This window comes from Geotrypetes seraphini, chromosome 4, assembly GCF_902459505.1.
Source record: "Geotrypetes seraphini chromosome 4, aGeoSer1.1, whole genome shotgun sequence".
Classification (NCBI taxonomy): Eukaryota; Metazoa; Chordata; class Amphibia; order Gymnophiona; family Dermophiidae; genus Geotrypetes; species Geotrypetes seraphini.
The window spans coordinates 9,053,690-9,071,832 of NC_047087.1; positions in this window are offsets into that span (position 1 = coordinate 9,053,690).

The following is an 18,143-nucleotide window of genomic DNA, read 5'->3' on the forward strand; positions in this document are numbered from 1 at the left end:
AAAGGGGATGGAACTCCTCTCGTATAAGGAAAGACTAAAACGGTTAGGGCTCTTCAGCTTGGATAAGAGACTGTTGGGGGAGATAGGATTGAAGTCTACAAAATCTTGAGTGGAGTAGAACGGGTACAAGTGGATCGATTTTTCACTCCGTCAAAAATTACAAAGACTAGGGGACACTCAATGAAGTTACAGGGAAATATTTTTAAAAAACAATTGGAGGAAATGTTTTTCACTCAAAGAATAGTTAAGCTCTGGAACGTATTGCCAGAGGTTGTGGTAAGAGCGGATAGCGTAGCTGATTGTAAGAAAGGTTTGGACAAGTTCCTGGAGGAAAAGTCCATAGTCTGTTATTGAGAAAGACATGGGGGAAGTCAATGCTTGCCCTGGATCGGTAGAATGCAATGTTGCTACTCTTTGGGATTCTAGAATCTTGTTACTCTCTGGGATTCCGGAATCTTGCTATTCTTTGAGATTCTGTATGGAATTGTTGCTACTGCTTGGGTTTTGGCCAGATACTAGTGACCTGGATTGGTCACCGTGAGAACGGGCTATTAGGCTTGATGGACCATTGGTCTGACCCAGTAAGGCTGTTCTTAGGTTCTTATGCACACTGCTGGAGATGGCAGGAGCCGGGGAACTTCTAGATCCAAAATCAGGTCACAGAAATAGCTCCATCTTGACTCCCCTGGGATGCCTAGGTTTAGAGGGTTAGATGGTAACTGCTTTTTAGCCTATTTTATAAGACATGTAGATTTCTGTCCGTGGTGAAGCTAGGACTGTATAAGCCCTGGACTGAAAAATTAAGATGGATCCTATAATTCCATGTTTCCTAAGGTGTTGGGGGCCAGGAGCAGGTCCTAGTCAGATTGCAGGTAGAAGGGGTCTGGAAACTGAGGTGTTTGTGCAATGGTGTATGGGAGTGGATATTGGGGTTAGGAATTTGTATGGGTTTGTAAGTTTTGTCTGTAAGGCAAGAAAATACTTCTGGGATAACAGGAGTATGTGGGAATGTCTGCTGTGGGTGAGATATCCAAGAAGAAAAACAAGTTGCTTACCTGTAACAGATGTTCTCCATGGACAGCAGGATCAGCCACACTTCTGGGGTGACGTCACTACATGGTACTAGAAAGTTAGAATTAAATACCAAAGCACAAAGAATATGTTACCCTCTTGAGCTCCCTTCTTTACAAGAACCGTTGTATCTGACAGTCCAGCACACTTCAACCTGGGAAGAGACGGAGGGTCAGGTTGGCTGTAGGATCCTGCTGTCCAGGAAGAATATCAGTTCTCCTAGGCCAAGCAGGATGAGTCAACCACATATGGGTGATGTCCCATCAGCTCCCATTTGTGGATAAGCTCTCCAATAGCTCAGAGAGATTTTTTTCTCTCTCTCTGAGCACGTGCAATGCCCGGGGCCCCACTGGGCATGCCTGAGCACTATCCATTTCCTCCTGCTTCCCCCTAATCCCCAGTCTTTAGTCTTCGCCCGTTCCCATCGGTCGGATTTTCTACAGCTCTCCATTACAACTTTTCTACTCATCACCTTGAAGATGCCTGAATCATCATACGAACATAAGAACATAAGCAGTGCCTCTGTTGGGTCAGACCAGAGGTCCATCACACCCAGCTGCCGCTCACGCGGCGGCCCTTCAGGTCCAGGACCTGTATAGTAATCCTCTATCTGTACCCTTCAATCCCCTTTTCCTTCAGGAAATCATCCAATCCCTTCTTGAAACCCAATAGTGTATTCTGTCGTATCACACCTTCTGGAAGCGCATTCCAGGTGTCCACCACCCTTTGGGTGAAGAAGAACTTCCTAGCATTGATTCTAAATCTGCCCCTCTTAATTTTTCCGAATGCCCTCTCGTTCTTGTAGTTTTCGAAAGTTTGAAAAATCTGTCCCTCTCTACTTTCTCTTTGCCCTTTATGATCTTATAAGTCTCTATCATGTCCCCTCTAAGCCTCCACTTCTCCAGGAAAAAGAGCCCCAGTTTCTCTAATCTTTCCGCATATGAAAGGTTTTCCATACCCTTTATCAGTCGCGTCGCTCTCCTCTGAACCCTCTCGAGTTTCGCCATATCCTTCTTAAGGTACAGCAACCAATACTGGACACAGTACTCCAGATGCGGGCGCACCATCGCCCGATACAACGGCAGGATAACTTCTTTCGTTCTGGTTGTAATACCTTTCTTGATAATACCTAGATTTCTGTTCACCTTCTTAGAGGCCACTGCGCACTGTGCCGACGGCTTCATTGTTTTGTCCACCAGTACCCCTAAATCCTTCTCTAGGCTACTTTCTCCCATTACCAGCCCTCCCATCGTATAGCTGTACATCGGGTTTCTTTTTCCTACATGCAAGACTTTACATTTCTCTAAATTAAACTTCATCTGCCATTTATTTGCCCACTCTCCCAGTTTGTTCAGGTCCCTTTGTAAATCTTCACAGTCCTCTTTATTCCTAACCCCACTAAAAAGTTTTGTGTCGGTAGCGAATTTTATAACTTCACACTTCAGCCCTGTTTCTAGGTCATTTACGAATACATTGATCCGAGTACCAACCCCTGTGGAACACCACTCGTGACCCTTCTCCAGTCCGAGTAATGGCCCCATTACTCCTACCCTTTGCTTCCTACCCGCCAACCAATTTTTGATCCATCTATGTACATCCCCTTCCACCTCATGGTTCTTTAGTTTTCTAAGTAGGCATTCATGGGATGCAGAAGGATGAATGCACTGGATCCTCATGAGTTGTGCGTCCGCTGATTGGATCCGGCGCATGAGGACCAGTGTTGCTTGCATTGTGCCTGCCTGTCCAGGTAAGCAACTTGGGTTTCTCCACAGATAGCAAGGAGCCTCAGCAACACTTCTGGTGACTCCCTAGATTAGGGTTGCAGATTAGGAGGGCTCATTACTCCACAAAATGAATATATCAACATCCAACGATGAAAAGTAAAACTCAAAGAATTTAAGCAATACATTTATTCATAGAATTTCCAAATGACAAAATTGTGCAAAGGAATAAACTAAACATTGCTCACAGGAACAGAATTTTTAAAAACTAATGAACTAAAGTTTGAGATACAAGAATTGGGAGTAACTGATACTGAGGAATTGGAAGAACTTTTGGTGGGAATCTCTTTGTCATAGTTTTAAAATGGAACATCTGATGGCCATACAACATGGGCGATATAAGAAATTTTTGGATGTTTGGGAACCGTTGACTAAATTTTGTAAGGAATAATATCTGATTTTATTTATGGACCTTTAAACATACACATCCAGGGTGGGAGGGAGGGGGGAGGGATTTACATTAGAATTGAATTAAGGGAATTTATGGATTGTTTCTTGTAAGTTTTATTTTACTTCATTGTTAGGTGGGAGGGTGAGGGAAAATAATTGTATATTATTCTCATTGTGCTTTTCTTGTAATATTATTCATAGATGTTATTTGTTTGCACAATTGTAGTTTGGAAATTCAATAAAGATTTAAAAAAAAAAAAAAAAGAATTGGGAGTATCTATAAAGACTGATGCTTTGCAAATGTATGACGTGAAGACCAAGTGAAGCATGTTTAAGCTGAGCTGTGGTTGTTGCAGTTATGCTTAAATCATGCGGTGTAATTTTCGCATCCAAGGTTAAATGAGCCCATCTGATAACAATACTTAATGCATTTGTAAATCCAAATAGATAAAAAAATCTGGAGTGTATTTCCAATAAGGGTCAAATGAAATCAATAACTGTGACAGTCTATCCTTGTGAACAGTTCTTTGTAAATAAGAACATAAGAACATAAGCAGTGCCTCCGCCGGGTCAGACCATAGGTCCATCCTGCCCAGCAGTCCGCTCCCGTGGCGGCCCAAACAGTTCATGACCTGTCTAAATCACCAGAAGGGGCCCCCATGCCTCCTTGGTTTCCTAATTGAGTCCTATCTTCCTATCAAAGTCCTAGCCCTCCGGTCTTGCACCTGCACGACCTGGTTGGGTTTCTACATTTATTTTCTGGTTAGCTTTCTCAATATCCCACGATCCCTTTATCCCTCAGGAATCCATCCAGTCTCTGTTTGAATCCCTGTACCGTACTCTGCCTGATCACTTCCTCCGGTAGCGCATTCCAAGTGTCAACGACCCTCTGGGTGAAAAAAAACTTCCTTGCATTCGTTTTGAACCTATCTCCCTTCAGTTTCTCCGAATGCCCCCTCGTACCTGTTGTCCCCTTCGGCCTGAAGAATCTGTCCCTATCCACCCTCTCTATGCCCCTCATGATTTTGAAGGTCTCTATCATATCACCCCTGAGCCTCCTTTTTTCCAGAGAGAAGAGCCCCAGCCTATCCAACCTCTCAATACTCTTCCACAATGCACGGTAAAAAGCTGGAAGAAATATAGCTTCATTTATATGAAACCCTGAGACAATCTTAGGAAGAAACTTGGGATGTCTGTGAAGAATTACTTTATCCACCATACTATGTCTAAAAGTGTGGCGCAGGGTTTAGAGCTCCTTGTGACCCTGGCCAAGTCACTTGGTCACCCATTGCGCTAGCAATATTAGATAGATTGTGAGCCCATCAGGACAGACAGGGAAAATGCTGGAGTACCTGAATAAGTTCATGTAAACCATTCTGAGCTCCTCTGGGAGAACAGTATAGAAAATTGAATGAATAAATAAATAAAATCATGCAGAATTTGTATAAAAGGAGTATAATGCACTAAAGCTTGAATTTCGTTTATCCTATGATCTGAAGCTATATAGTAATAAGGAATAAAGTTTTTCAAGCTAATAGCTTAGCATCTGCTGCTTGAGACAGAACCGAAGCAGGAACTGGAGGCCTCAAAGGAGGTTTTGTTATTTGCTGATGCTTAGAGATAGGAGTTTTGAACACATCCACTAAGACGAACCCTCACAGAAGGACTTAATCCAGCATCAGACAAGTGGAGCAGGGTATTGCAATGTCAGGCCTTTCTTCCTCTGTAAACACCATGCTTGAAATCTTCCTCCCTTTAAAATAGATGATTTCCTTGACTCTATCAGAGAGATCAAAATGACACATCAAATTGCCCTCAGTCTCCATGTTGCCAGCACTAGGGTTTCCAGGTTTGAGTGAGAGTCGACCTACCTAAAATAAATAAAAGAGATCTCTACTTCAGAAGAAGCCATGGATGCCCCAATTCCGTACTTAGTAACAACAGGAACAAAAGTTGTCATGGCCAACATGGCACTATCAAAATCACCTCTGCCTTTTCCTCCTGCAATTTCTGAAGAGTTTTTGCAATCAGTGGAAAGGGTGGGGGGAAACGTAGAGGAATTTCCCAGTCCAAGGAAAAACAAATGCATCAGCCTCTGGCCCAGATGCACCAATGCCAGCGATTATCACTAAACCTGTTTTTTGACAGCTTTAGTGAAAATGGGATTTGCTGACCAGATGCACTAAGAACATAAGAATTGACGCTGCTGGGTCAGACCAATGGTCCATCGTGTCCAGCAGTCCACTCACGCGGCGGCCCTCTGGTCAAAGACCAGCGCCCTGAGACTAGCCCTACCTGCGTTCGTTTCAGTCACTAAACGGCTCACCGCATGTTTTTCCCCTCGATCGCCCAGTTTCTGACCCAGCCATGCAAATTAGGTAAAACCCCATGCAAACTAACTAAATGACTGATGCACTAACATCGCTTGGCTATGCACCAAAAAAAAGCAAGGGTTTTAGCGATCCGAAAAAACTGGCAGGTCTAGTAACTGTGTTACCAACAGGTCTGCCTGGATTTTTTTTTTTTTTTTCTTTCATTTTTTATTTAATGGCACAGATATTTTGTGTGTGAAACACATGCAAAATATCTGTCCCATTAAAAAAAATGAAAAAAGTTCCTCTCCCCCCCAATGACCCCCAATGACCGCAGCACCAGGAATCCTACTCCCTCCTGGCATCAAAGGCCAGGCACTCCCCCAAACATCCCCTCCCCTCCTCCCTTCCCCCACAAAAAAAGGCAGGAGGGATGCCCATTCCCTCCTGCCACTGGAGGTCTCCAAACCCTCCCACCCACCCATACCTTTCATGGATATTAGGAGCAGGAGAGATGCTCAGTCACTCTTCCGAGGCCCGCCTATCCAAAATGGTGGGCCTTTCCCTCCCCGCTGCATCATGTTATGCATGGGGAGGTCCCTAAGGCCCTGATTTGTTCAGATACCTCCCAAGGGGAGGGGCCTTAGCATTCTGAGCCAATCAGGGCCTTTGAATCCCTCCCCCCTTGCATCCCAGGATACAGAAGGAGGAGCCTAAGGCCCTGAATAATTTGTAATCTGCATAGAATTGTAGGATATGCAGAATATAAATTATTTAAAAAAATAATAATAATAATCTAACAATAAGTTTTTGCTAAAAGACTTGAAAAGATGTTGATCCCACACTGGAGAAACCTGATATGTGACATTATGCCCTCCTCATCTCTCCACACAGCAGTGATCCCAAGAGGTCAAGAACATGAACAAATCTGACTTTTATTCGTATCTGCCAGAGAGGAAGCCAGAAACGAGAGAAGTTATTTGTGTGAATGATTATAGCACCCTGTGAAGGGGGTTCTGAGAGGACTACGCAGCTTTTGTCGCCCACCTGCGTTAAGCTGTGCAAATTTTACTCAATCACAGGTACCTGCATATTCATCTTTTTATACAAGGACTTATATGGCCCTGAACAAAATCTTTGAAAGTGAACTCCGCTGAACGCTGTCATGCATCTACCTCTCTCCAGAGCGCAGACGTTGGACAAGCGTCGGCAGGTGCCAGCTTTGATGGTTTCTGAATTGCTGCCAGCCAGCCTCTGAAATCATGGCACAGCTGTCCGCCTGCATGGGTGACAGCTGGACTCGGCTCCAATATTTTGATTTCAGTTGTAGAAGGGATGGCAGAGATTCCAAGTCAGATTGAGGGGAAGCAGAGATCATTCATTGCCCTTATTCCTGGTGTTCTACACCAGTGTTTTTCAACCTTTTTACTCCTATGGACCGGCAGAAATAAAAGAATTATTCTGTGGACCGGCGGTTGAAGAACACTGGGCTAAGTCGTGGGCCAGACCCCGCCCATCTCTACCCAATCTCCACCCCAGACCCGCCCCTATAATAGTACTAATTGCACCTTGCACGTCCCGTGTCTCATCTGGAAATCTTCCCTCTGACGTTGCAACGTCAGAGAGAAGGCTTCTGGTTTAGGCGCACGACGCCCATAGGAGCCACTGCCCGTGGCTTTGTGCACTGAATCAGTGAGGAAGAGGGAGCTGGCTCGAAGATAACACCGCATCGATCGCACCGTGGACCAGCGGTTGAAGAACACTGTTTTGGGCCTAATGCACTTGCTGGCCCTGTGGACCGGCAGTAAATTTCTGTGGACCGGCACTGGTCCATGAACTGGTGGTTGAAGAACACTGTTCTACACAATCTGAACCACAAATGGCAGATGAAATTTAATGTGGACAAATGCAAAGTGATCCACATTGAGAAGAATAACCCAAATCATAGTTACCAGATGCTAGGGTCCACCTTGGGGATCAGTGCCCAAGAAAAAGATCTAGGTGTCATTGTAGAGAATATGCTGAAACCATCCACCCAATGTGCATCGATGGCCAAAAAAGCAAACAGGATACTAGGAATTATTAGGAAAGAGATGGTAAATAAGACCAAGAATATTAGAGTGCTTCTGTATCACTCCATGGTGCAACCTCACCTTGAGTACTGCATTCCATTCTGGTCGCCATATTTCAAAAAAGATATAGCGGAATTAGAAAAGGTTGAAAAAAGAGCGACCAAAATAATAAACGGGATGGATCTCATAGAAACATAGAAAGATGACGGCAGAAAAGGGCTATAGCCCATCAAGTCTGCCCACTCCACTGTCCCACCCCATTAAGTCAGAGTGCTGCTCGACCCACATAGAGATCCCACGTGGATGTCCCATTTATTCTTAAAGTCGAGCACGCTAGTGGCCTTGATCACCTGCACCGGTAGTTTGTTCCAGTGATCCACCACCCTTTCTGTAAAGAAATACTTCCTGGTGTCCTGTGATCCTGTGGATCTCCTCTCATATGAGGAAAGGCTAAAGAGGTCAAGGCTTTTCAGCTTGGAAAAGAGATGGCTGAAGGGAGATATGAGTGAGGTCTACAAAATCCTGAGTGGTGTAGAACAAGTGGATCAATTGGTTTTACTCCTTCAAAAGTTACGTGGATACTCATCGAAGTTACTTGGAAATACCTTTAAAACAAATAGGAGGAAATATTTTTCACTCAACAAATAGTTAAGCTGTGGAACTCACTGCTAGAGGATATGGTAACAGCGGTTAGAGTATCTGGGTTTAAACAAGGTTTGGACAAGTTCCTGGAGGAAAAGTCCATAGTCTGCTATTGAGGCAGACATGGTGAAACCACTGCTTGCCCTGGATTGGTAGCAAGGAATGTTGCTACGGTTCGGGTATTTGGCCAGGTACTAGTGAACTGGATTTGCCGCTGTGGAAACAGGATATTGGCTATTCTTATGTTCACCCGTACATTTACATTGACACAATGGTGCATTTTCCTTTCTTCCAGGCATGCTAGTGTGGAGGGAATGGTAAAAGTGTGTATGAGGAGGTGGCAGTGCATATGGGATCTCTATGTTGTGATTGCTAATAAATATAAATTGTGTATTTCTGTGGCTGTGGCTGTGTGGGGAGCATTGGCGGACTTGCCTCTGATGGAGAGTGGGCAGTAGATGTGTGGCAGTGGGTGAATTTGGTATATGCAGACTTCTTATGAGTGGCATAGAGTGATACGGGTAAGTGTAAACTAGATTCGCATCTCCTTATGAGAAGCGTAGCGTGATATGGGGACTAAAACTATGCCAGGTACACCTGGTGGGGCCTCCGCGTATGCGGATCGCCGGACTTGATGGACCTAAGGTCGGATTCGGAGATGGCAATTCATATGTTCTTATGTACTGTATAGAGATGTAGAGATCATGTATGTTGTATTGTTACCCGCCTAGAATTGCAGGTTATGTGGGCTATAAATTTTTTAAATAAATAAAGATGTCGGTCTGTTAAGGGGTGTGTGGTGGAATGTGAAGGTGTTGGAGGTCTTTCAGGGTGTTCTCACTCATTCTTTCCCTTTCTCTCTTGCAGTCTCCCTCAACAAGTAATTGAACTCTCTACGAGATAGGAGGCACTGTGTGCCTGTTGAGTCCTGCAGTTTATTGAAAGCCCAACCCACAAAATCAACAATAATCAACAGCCAATAGATGACGACAGAATAAAGACTCACAGAGTGGAGATGGAACTTCTGGATGTTTCTGCCCAAGTCCAATTGCACAAAATGAGAAGAAACAGATTTAAATGGTTCTATTTTAAGAAAAAGAAGCAACAACTAAGAACAATGCTTGGTGCAGATTTCCGGGTCTTGCTGCGTCTTGTCAGGTAGAACCAATGTTTCAGCTATCAAGCTGTGGCTTTCTTCTGGGTATGCTGTGAGGTCTGTGGTTTGTCTTTATATAGTAGGTCCTCAAACATGATTGGTTGGAGTTTGAGGTGAATGAGGCAGGAAAGTCAGTTGGTCACAAATTTGAATTAAGGTGGGAAAGTCAGTTGGTCACAAATTTGAATTTTGATGGGAAAGTCAGTTGGTCTCTTCCCCCCCCCCCTCCCCACAGAATGGAAAAGTCTCTGGTGAGTTTAAAGATGTTCTCCCCTTGAAGCTGGGTTATATGTGCTCTCAAGGTTTCCACAGCAGGTTTCTGGGTCTCGCTGTGTCTTGTCAGGTAGAAAACAATGTTTCAGCCATCATGCCGGGTCTCGCTGCATCTTGTCAGGTAAAAACCAATGTTTCAGCCATCATGCTGACAAGACGCAGTGAGACCTGGAAACCTGCAACCAGGCCAGCTGTGGGAACCCTGAGTGAACAACTCAGAACAATGCTGAAAGATGGTGAAGTACAAATCTCCCAAGAAAGAACTGGGAAAGCTTTTCTTCAGGTCAGCTCATCGGACTGAGATGCTGAGGAAACCCTATGTGAAAGAAGAACAACATGTGCTCTGAGCTCTAGATAAAACCTTATTAAAAAGCTGCTACTGGTATTGAATGGGACTCATCTCTTCAGAGCCCAAGCCTGGCACTGGTCCACTCCTCTCCCATCTCACCATTTTCTCTCATTTCATCCCATTCTGCTCTGTCTCATCCCTATTTGTACTCCTGTTGATCACAGTTATGTCTTCTAAATATATTATTTCTTAAAACTTATAAGATAATATGAATATATATCATAAGGTGATGTGCTCAGACCTTTTACTGCTTATCTTTGTTAGATTTATAAAAGATCTAAGCTATAGCTATTAATACTGTTGTTTCAATTAAAGACTATTCAAAGTAGTATATTACCTGAAAACGGCAAACAGAGGTCAAACTGCTTCAAAATCTGGGAACCGAGTACCTCCTGTTACCCAGAATCTGTATTTATGTAGAACGTTAAGCGGAAAAGGTTGGGCTATAGACTTTCCCGGATGTTAACTCTGCCTGGGAAGTATCGTATTTCATTATATAGCTAACCAGTCTATATCTACATTTAAGCCCTGTGGGTGCAAGGTCTGCCAATTATATATGAAACGTTGTTCTTTTTGAATTAATAGTTTTGATGTATTTCCTCCAGTGTCACGTACTTGTACTAACACCGTATATTTAAGATCTTCCAATGTGTGAGAGTTTTCCATCCAATGAGATACCAGGGGGGCGGAGACACGATTTTTTCTGATGTTACTAAGATGTTCTATTATTCGTGTTTTTATCATGCGTATCGTTTGTCCTATATATAGTTGTCCGCAGGGGCATTGAATACAATAAACAACCCCCTTAGACTGACAATCTGTTCCTGTATTTAGTATAAAGTGTCGTCCGTACCCGGGTATACTCAAATGGGTAACGTTTGATACATAGCGGCAGGTCGAACATTTCCCACAGGGTCTATGGGGTGATTTGTTGTTAGGACTGCTCCCATTAGCTTTGTGTCTTAACTGTTCCCCAAGGTTTTTAGCTCTTGAGAACGCAAATTTAGGAAGATTGGTTAGTGTGGGATGATATTGTAATATTGGCCAGTGTTTTTTTATAATATGCTTGATTGCGTTACTGTGATTTGTATAGGGCATAACGCAAACTAAATTTTGTTCTTTATGTTTGTTCAAAAAGAACAACGTTTCATATATAATTGGCAGACCTTGCACCCACAGGGCTTAAATGTAGATATAGACTGGTTAGCTATATAATGAAATACGATACTTCCCAGGCAGAGTTAACATCCGGGAAAGTCTATAGCCCAACCTTTTCCGCTTAACGTTCTACATAAATACAGATTCTGGGTAACAGGAGGTACTCGGTTCCCAGATTTTGAAGCAGTTTGACCTCTGTTTGCCGTTTTCAGGTAATATACTACTTTGAATAGTCTTTAATTGAAACAACAGTATTAATAGCTATAGCTTAGATCTTTTATAAATCTAACAAAGATAAGCAGTAAAAGGTCTGAGCACATCACCTTATGATATATATTCATATTATCTTATAAGTTTTAAGAAATAATATATTTAGAAGACATAACTGTGATCAACAGGAGTGCAATATTAACGAGAAAAGTCACAGAATAAAACATAATATCTCCCCATCTATACCACACTAGTCATCCCTATTTGTAACATTTTCTGCTATCCTCCTGTTCCGTCCTGCTTTGTCCCATCCATAGGAGCCAGCTCTGGGGGTGCTTGAGCAACCCCCAATATTAAACAGTGTCCAGGAAGAAGTCATTTCTGTTGGGTTCAGCAGCCCCCAATAATTCTGGAAAGCTGGTTCCTATGGTCCCATCCATCCTTTTTTGTTTGGTTTTATTCTTTATGAATCTGCACTGCTCTTCTGAAGTGACTTTAATCCATACATTTTCAAGTGGGTATAAGGAAGAGAACAGGAAAATGCTTTTTTGTACACTTCAGTGAGTTAACTCATAGCTGAAGGTCTTCACTGAGATGCTCTGCAGAAGATATGGTTAAGTCAAGGAACATGAGACTATACAATTACATTTAATCAGATATAAAGAAACAGAAAATGAATTAATAGCATATCCAGTCCGCCTATCCACACAGTCTACTAAGCTGAGAGATTCTCTGTACTTATCCCATGCTTTTTTGAATGCAGATTCAGATGAGAGGCCCATGTACAAAAGTTCCTCTTCTCACAGAGATTGCACTTTTTCACCAGTGTCTCTCACAAGCAGCTCCAATGCTAGAATACTGAGGCTGTACAGTTGTAGATGGCATGTTTCAGTGATGAAGTACAGAGATGATGCAGCTCTAGGTGTCAACTTTTGATGATGGAGTGCTGGGACAGTGTATCTCCAGGTGTCATCGGAAATTAATAATGAAAAACAGAACTAAATACTGCAAATACCTAGCAGTGCACGGTAGTATTAATAGTCCAGAAAGTTGAAAGGACTATGGCCTCAGAATCGGAGCCCACGCATAACAGTCACAGACTGGAAGTGATCTGGAAGTTATCACTTCCAGTCTGTGACTGTTATGCGTGGGCTCCGATTCTGAGGCCATAGTCCTTTCAACTTTCTGGACTATTAATACTACCGTGCACTGCTAGGTATTTGCAGTATTTAGTTCTGTTTTTCATTATATATTTATATACTGCTGGGTGATTAGTTTTAGGTCATCGGAAATTAACCATCTCCAAGTCTGAACTGCTCCTCTTTCCTCCTAAAACCCTCTGTTCCTCCTCCTCCGTTCTCCATCTCGAGAAATAATACTGTCATCGTCCCAGCCTCCTCTGCTTGCAACCTTGGAGTCATCTTTGATTCCGACCTCTCGTTTTCTACGCACATCCAACAAACTGCTAGGGTTTGTCTCTTCTATCTCTACAACATCTCCAGAATTCATCCTTCCCTCTGTGAGCACACTACCCGGACCCTTGTCCACACTCTTCTAACCTCACAAAGAGAAGTACTAAGCATTGTTCTTAGTTGTTGCTTCTTTTTCTTAATCTCACTACACTTTCGACCTGGTTTACAGCACAGCACAACTACTCATGAAAGATCAGCAGAGTCCACAAAGAGAACATTCCACAGGCATAGAGTTCCAGAACAAGATTACTGCAACTGTTCTCCCGCAGTCAGGGCCGGATTTTCCTGTAGGCTAACTAGGCTTCAGCCTAGGGCCTCAAGATCAAGAGGGGCCCACATTCAAATTGTTAGCAAAATTAAAATTACACTATTCTAAAAACAGTGAACACTAAAACACTGAACCGAAAATAAGGAGAAATTGTACGCTTCGGGATCGGAACCGGCTCCGGCCGCAACGGGGCGCCGACTCGGCTTCTCCCTTTCTTTTTCTCGCCCTGGGAGGAGGATCGGGGAGGGAAAGACGTCAGTCCGGAAACAGCTGGGCAAAGCCCAGCCCCGTGGGGAGAGAGGCAAAACGTGGATCCGTCAGGACAGGGCGGCCCAGACTGGCATCGGGGAGTGGGGTGGGGGATTTCAGTGGAAGGGGGATGGGAGGTGGGCATCGGAGGGGGGGTGAGGTGAGGAAGGACGCACTGGGGGCACTATGGACATAGGAAGGGGCAATGTTGTGTGTTATGTTTGATTAGTTATTGTTACAAGTACTATATATGGTGCTGAGAATAAATGTCCAAATAAGTGTTCTCGACTTTTTTTATTTGTTATCCATGTCACATTTTTTATAAAGGTTAGTACCAATAACAACATGTTTCATTTAACATATTGATATATATCACAGTAATGATGTATTTTATTATCTCTCATGTAATTTACAAACTTAAAAATGGGAGGTGAAAGGGCCTCATAAGTGGAATAGCCTAGGGCCTCTTTTCATCTAAATCTGGCCCTGCCCGCAGTGCCACCTCTCCTCCCTGCAATCTATGCAAAACTCTGCTGCACGACTCATCTTCTACCAACCTTGCTACGCTCACGTCACCCCTCTCTTTAAATCACTTCACTGGCTCCCTATCCGCCTTCGCATACAGTTCAGGCTCCTATTGCTGACCTACAAGTGTGTTCATTCTCTTGCCCCTCAATATCCTCAGATAAACTGCTCTTAGCTGTACCCTTCTCCTCTACTGCCAATTCCAAACTTCGCCCCCTGTGCCTGGAATAAATTACCCGAGTTTGTCTGCCAAGTCCCTTGTTTAAAAGCAGACTGAAAACCCACCTTTTTTTTATACAGCCTTCAATCCATAACCCTACTCCTCTGCCCACCAACCCAGCCAGTAGATTAACCGTTCTCCTTACCTGTATCCATGACATCCTGTTGTCTGTTTAGATTGTAAGCTCTTTCGGGCAGGGACTGTCTTCTTTGTGACTCTACAGCACTACGTACGTTTGCTAGCACTATAGAAATAATTCCTAGTAGCAGTAGCAGCTCTGGGTATCAGGCTTCAGTTACAGAGGACGGGGACAGTGCTTCTCTTGGTGTCTTTTACCAGTGACAGAGATCCAAAAAGCTATAGTTCTCAGACATGCTGAAGTAACAGAGGATTGGGATGTTGCAGTTCCAGTTAAGTAATTTGAGAGGGAACAACTGAGTGTCCTAGAGACAGGCTTCTGGAACTGGACCAGTCTAGATGTCAGGTGTTGTATTTCTGTGACACAGGTCTGGGATGGTGTAGCTCTGTGTGCCATGTCCCAATGACAGAAGGCTGGGATAGAAACATAGAACATAGAAATAGACGGCAGATAAGGGCCACGGCCCATCTAGTCTGCCCACCCTAATGACCCTCCCCTACCTTTGCCTAGTGAATAGAACCCACGTGTCGATCCCATTTGGCCTTAAAATCAGGCACGCTGCTGGCCTCAATCACCTGTAGTGGAAGACTATTCCAACGATCAACCACCCTTTCAGTGAAAAAGAATTTCCTGGTGTCGCCTCGTAGTTTCCCGCCTCTGATTTTCCACGGATGCCCTCTTGTTGCCGTGGGTCCCTTGAAAAAGAAGATATCTTCTTCCGCTTCGATGCGGCCCGTGAGAAACTTGAACGTCTCGATCATGTCCCCCCTCTCTCTGCGCTCCTCGAGCGAGTATAGCTGCAGTTTGTCTAACCGTTCTTCGTACGGGAGATCTTTGAGTCCCGAGACCATCCGGGTGGCCATTCTCTGAACCGACTCCAGTCTCAGCACATCTTTGCGATAATGTGGTCTCCAGAATTGCACACAGTATTCCAGGTGGGGCCTCACCATGGATCTATACAATGGCATACTGTAGTCTTCAGATGTGCTGGGTCTTTGCAGCTCCAGCTCATGCTCAAGAATATAAGAATAGCCTTACTCCATGGTTCACTAGCCCACCCCCAAGACCACTTAAGCCACCTCTGTGCAGCTCTACTAGGCTTTCCTATGCCAGGCTGCCAGGTGCTGTTCTGGAGGCAGATATGTAAAGTTGGTACTACTTTTTTATGGGTGTGGGGGGAGGTCAGTGATCACTGGGGCTGTGTGTGGGGGTCTGTACTTTGTGTCTGCAGTGCTTATCTGGTCACTTTGGATACATTTTGTGGACTTAGACCTGGTTTTAGATGGCCTAAGTCACAACGTCCAAGTTCCGTCTAGGCAGTTTTGTAAAACCTTCGGTTATACATGCAGTACGACTAAATCTAGGATGGTCCATGTCCCGCCCAAATCCCCCCTCACCACTCCTCCTAAAACGCCCCTTTTAGCTCTGGTCGTTCAGCAGCACTGTGAAGGCCTAAGTCATTTTTAAATATGTCTAAAACCCCGTTCGATTATCGGCACTTGGATGTTTTTTGTTAGGCCGGTTTTTAGACGTTTTTCTGTTTCGATTATGAGCCCCTAGTTGTCTGTGGGGTTTGTGTCGTAGAATTTTGTTGTGGATGATTTTATAGAGTTCCACTGGTTTCTGTTTTGTTAATAGATTATTCTATCCGTTTGCATTTTTTGAACTCAGTCACTGATTTGGCCTCCACCACCTCTACTGGGAAGGCATTCCAGGTATCCACCCTCCTGTCTGAGGCATTACTCCTAAGCCTACCACCCCCACAGCCTTATATGATGTTCTCTGTGGTGCAGTGAAGGAGCAGGTGGACAAAGCAGCTCTGGGGGTTCTCTTTCCATGACAGAAGGCTGGGACGGTGTCACGTCTGAGTGATGGAGTGTTTCGCTGTCTAAGCGGTGTACATAATTACAATATAAAAGTTTTAGAAATAAAATTGGGGGGAATAGGAAGAAGAACTACAATTGAGCCCAGGACCGAAGGACAGCGATGGATGGAACTTTAGGGAGGGGTGGCTCTGCTCTTCCTCTGATGGCATGGCTGGGAATAAGGAGGTCGGAGTGTTCCAGTGGAACGTCAGCGAGGGTTGTTTCAGCAGTGCAGTGCAGGGCTAAGATGGTGCCGTCATGTTTAAGTGGGCCTGCTGGTAGAGTTGCAGCTCTGGACGTCGTGTTTCAGTGATGGCATGCTGGGGCCCTGGGACGGTGTAACTCTGGTTGTTGTGCTCCGGTGACAGACTGCTGGGATGTTTCATTGACAGACTTTTGGGACAATGCAGCTCTGGTTGTTGTGCTCCATTGACGGTGAGCTGGGATGGAGCATCTCTGGGTCATGCTCCAGTGACAGAGCACTGGGACGGTGCAGGTTATTATGATTCATGTACCACTTTAAATTAAGCCTCTACCACCATCTGTTCTACCCTCTAATTACAAATGCAGGAAGAACATAATTCACCGCTGCATCATAAAAATAAGAGAGAAGGGATTTAAAAGCCTGTGTCTGCCCTTTATTCCAGGCAGCCTGCATCTGTTCTGGGGGGTTTCGTGTTGGAGACACAAATCACGAGGACAGCAAAGTCCATCTCCCCTGAGCCCCTGAATTTTAAATAAGTTACTCAGAATATTTTGCATGAGAAATGGTGGTATGTAAAGTCTAACCGACCCGGTTTGTGTCGTACCTCCAGAATCCATGCACCTCGTTCTCTCAGCACTTCCATCTGTGTCATTTCACTTCTCTCCCTGACACACGAGCCCCAAAGATTTGGGAGCAGGGAGCTCCTGTTGTGGCCCAGAGACATTGCTCCAAATTGCACATGACTCCGTAAACCTAGAGACCACCGAGCATGCCCAAGAGCAGCTACCAGGGTCCCACAAATTCAGCGACTGAGAAGCAGAGATATCAAGGGACTCCCAGGCAGTGGCATAGCTGGTTTGAGTTATTATGATGTCAGCTTCATCCTGATCTTCAACCCCAGAAAGATCTCACATTATGTCTGTCTTATAGTCCGCCTCTCTATCCCCCAGCCTCTGGTTTCTGCTATTCTGACTTAACTTTGATGGGCTCTTAAAATCGCACACACCCATAGATATATAAAATTGTATGTGTTTGATTTTTTTTTTTACCTTTCCCCCTCTCCCTCCATCAAGCATCTCTCCCTAATCCCCTGCAAATTGACCGGAAACTTCCTCCATCTTAGAGCCCCCCTCTCCAATGTACCTCAGAGACAGCTACAGCGATGCCACATCCCACTCCTGCCATCATCACTTTCTGTTTCCTTACTGGCAGAATGCAGCAAAGGAAAGCCTGCCAGGCCAGCGGAAATCACTGTGGCCTCTTCTGAGTACACTGGGGAGGGGGGGTTAAGAGACAGGGGCAGATAGTGGGCAAAAAGAGAGAAAAGTTTGATGCCACTCCTGGGTGGATGTGAGCCAAAAATGCATGGGCCTGTACCCACCAGGCCCACCCATAACTACTCCACTGCTACCAGGGTCATGTAAAGAGTCAGTGACTAAGGCACACGTGTTTCTTGGGCACAGGGAGAAAGAGAGTTAGACATTGAGGCACGGTGATTGTGAGTCATCTGGTTATGCCAGGGGTCCCCAAAGTCCCTCCTCGAGGGCCGAATCCAGTCGGGTTTTCAGGATTTCCACAATGAATATGCATTGAAAGCAGTGCATGCACATAGATCTCATGCAGATTCATTGGGGAAATCCTAAACTAAACTAAACCTTAGGTTTGTATACCGCATTCTCTCCACAATTGTAGAGTTTACAAGAGTGGGAGAGAAAGGAACTCAAATGAAGGTTAAAGGATATAGTGAGAAGAGTATTTGGAGGGCTTAGGATGCCAGAGATGGAGT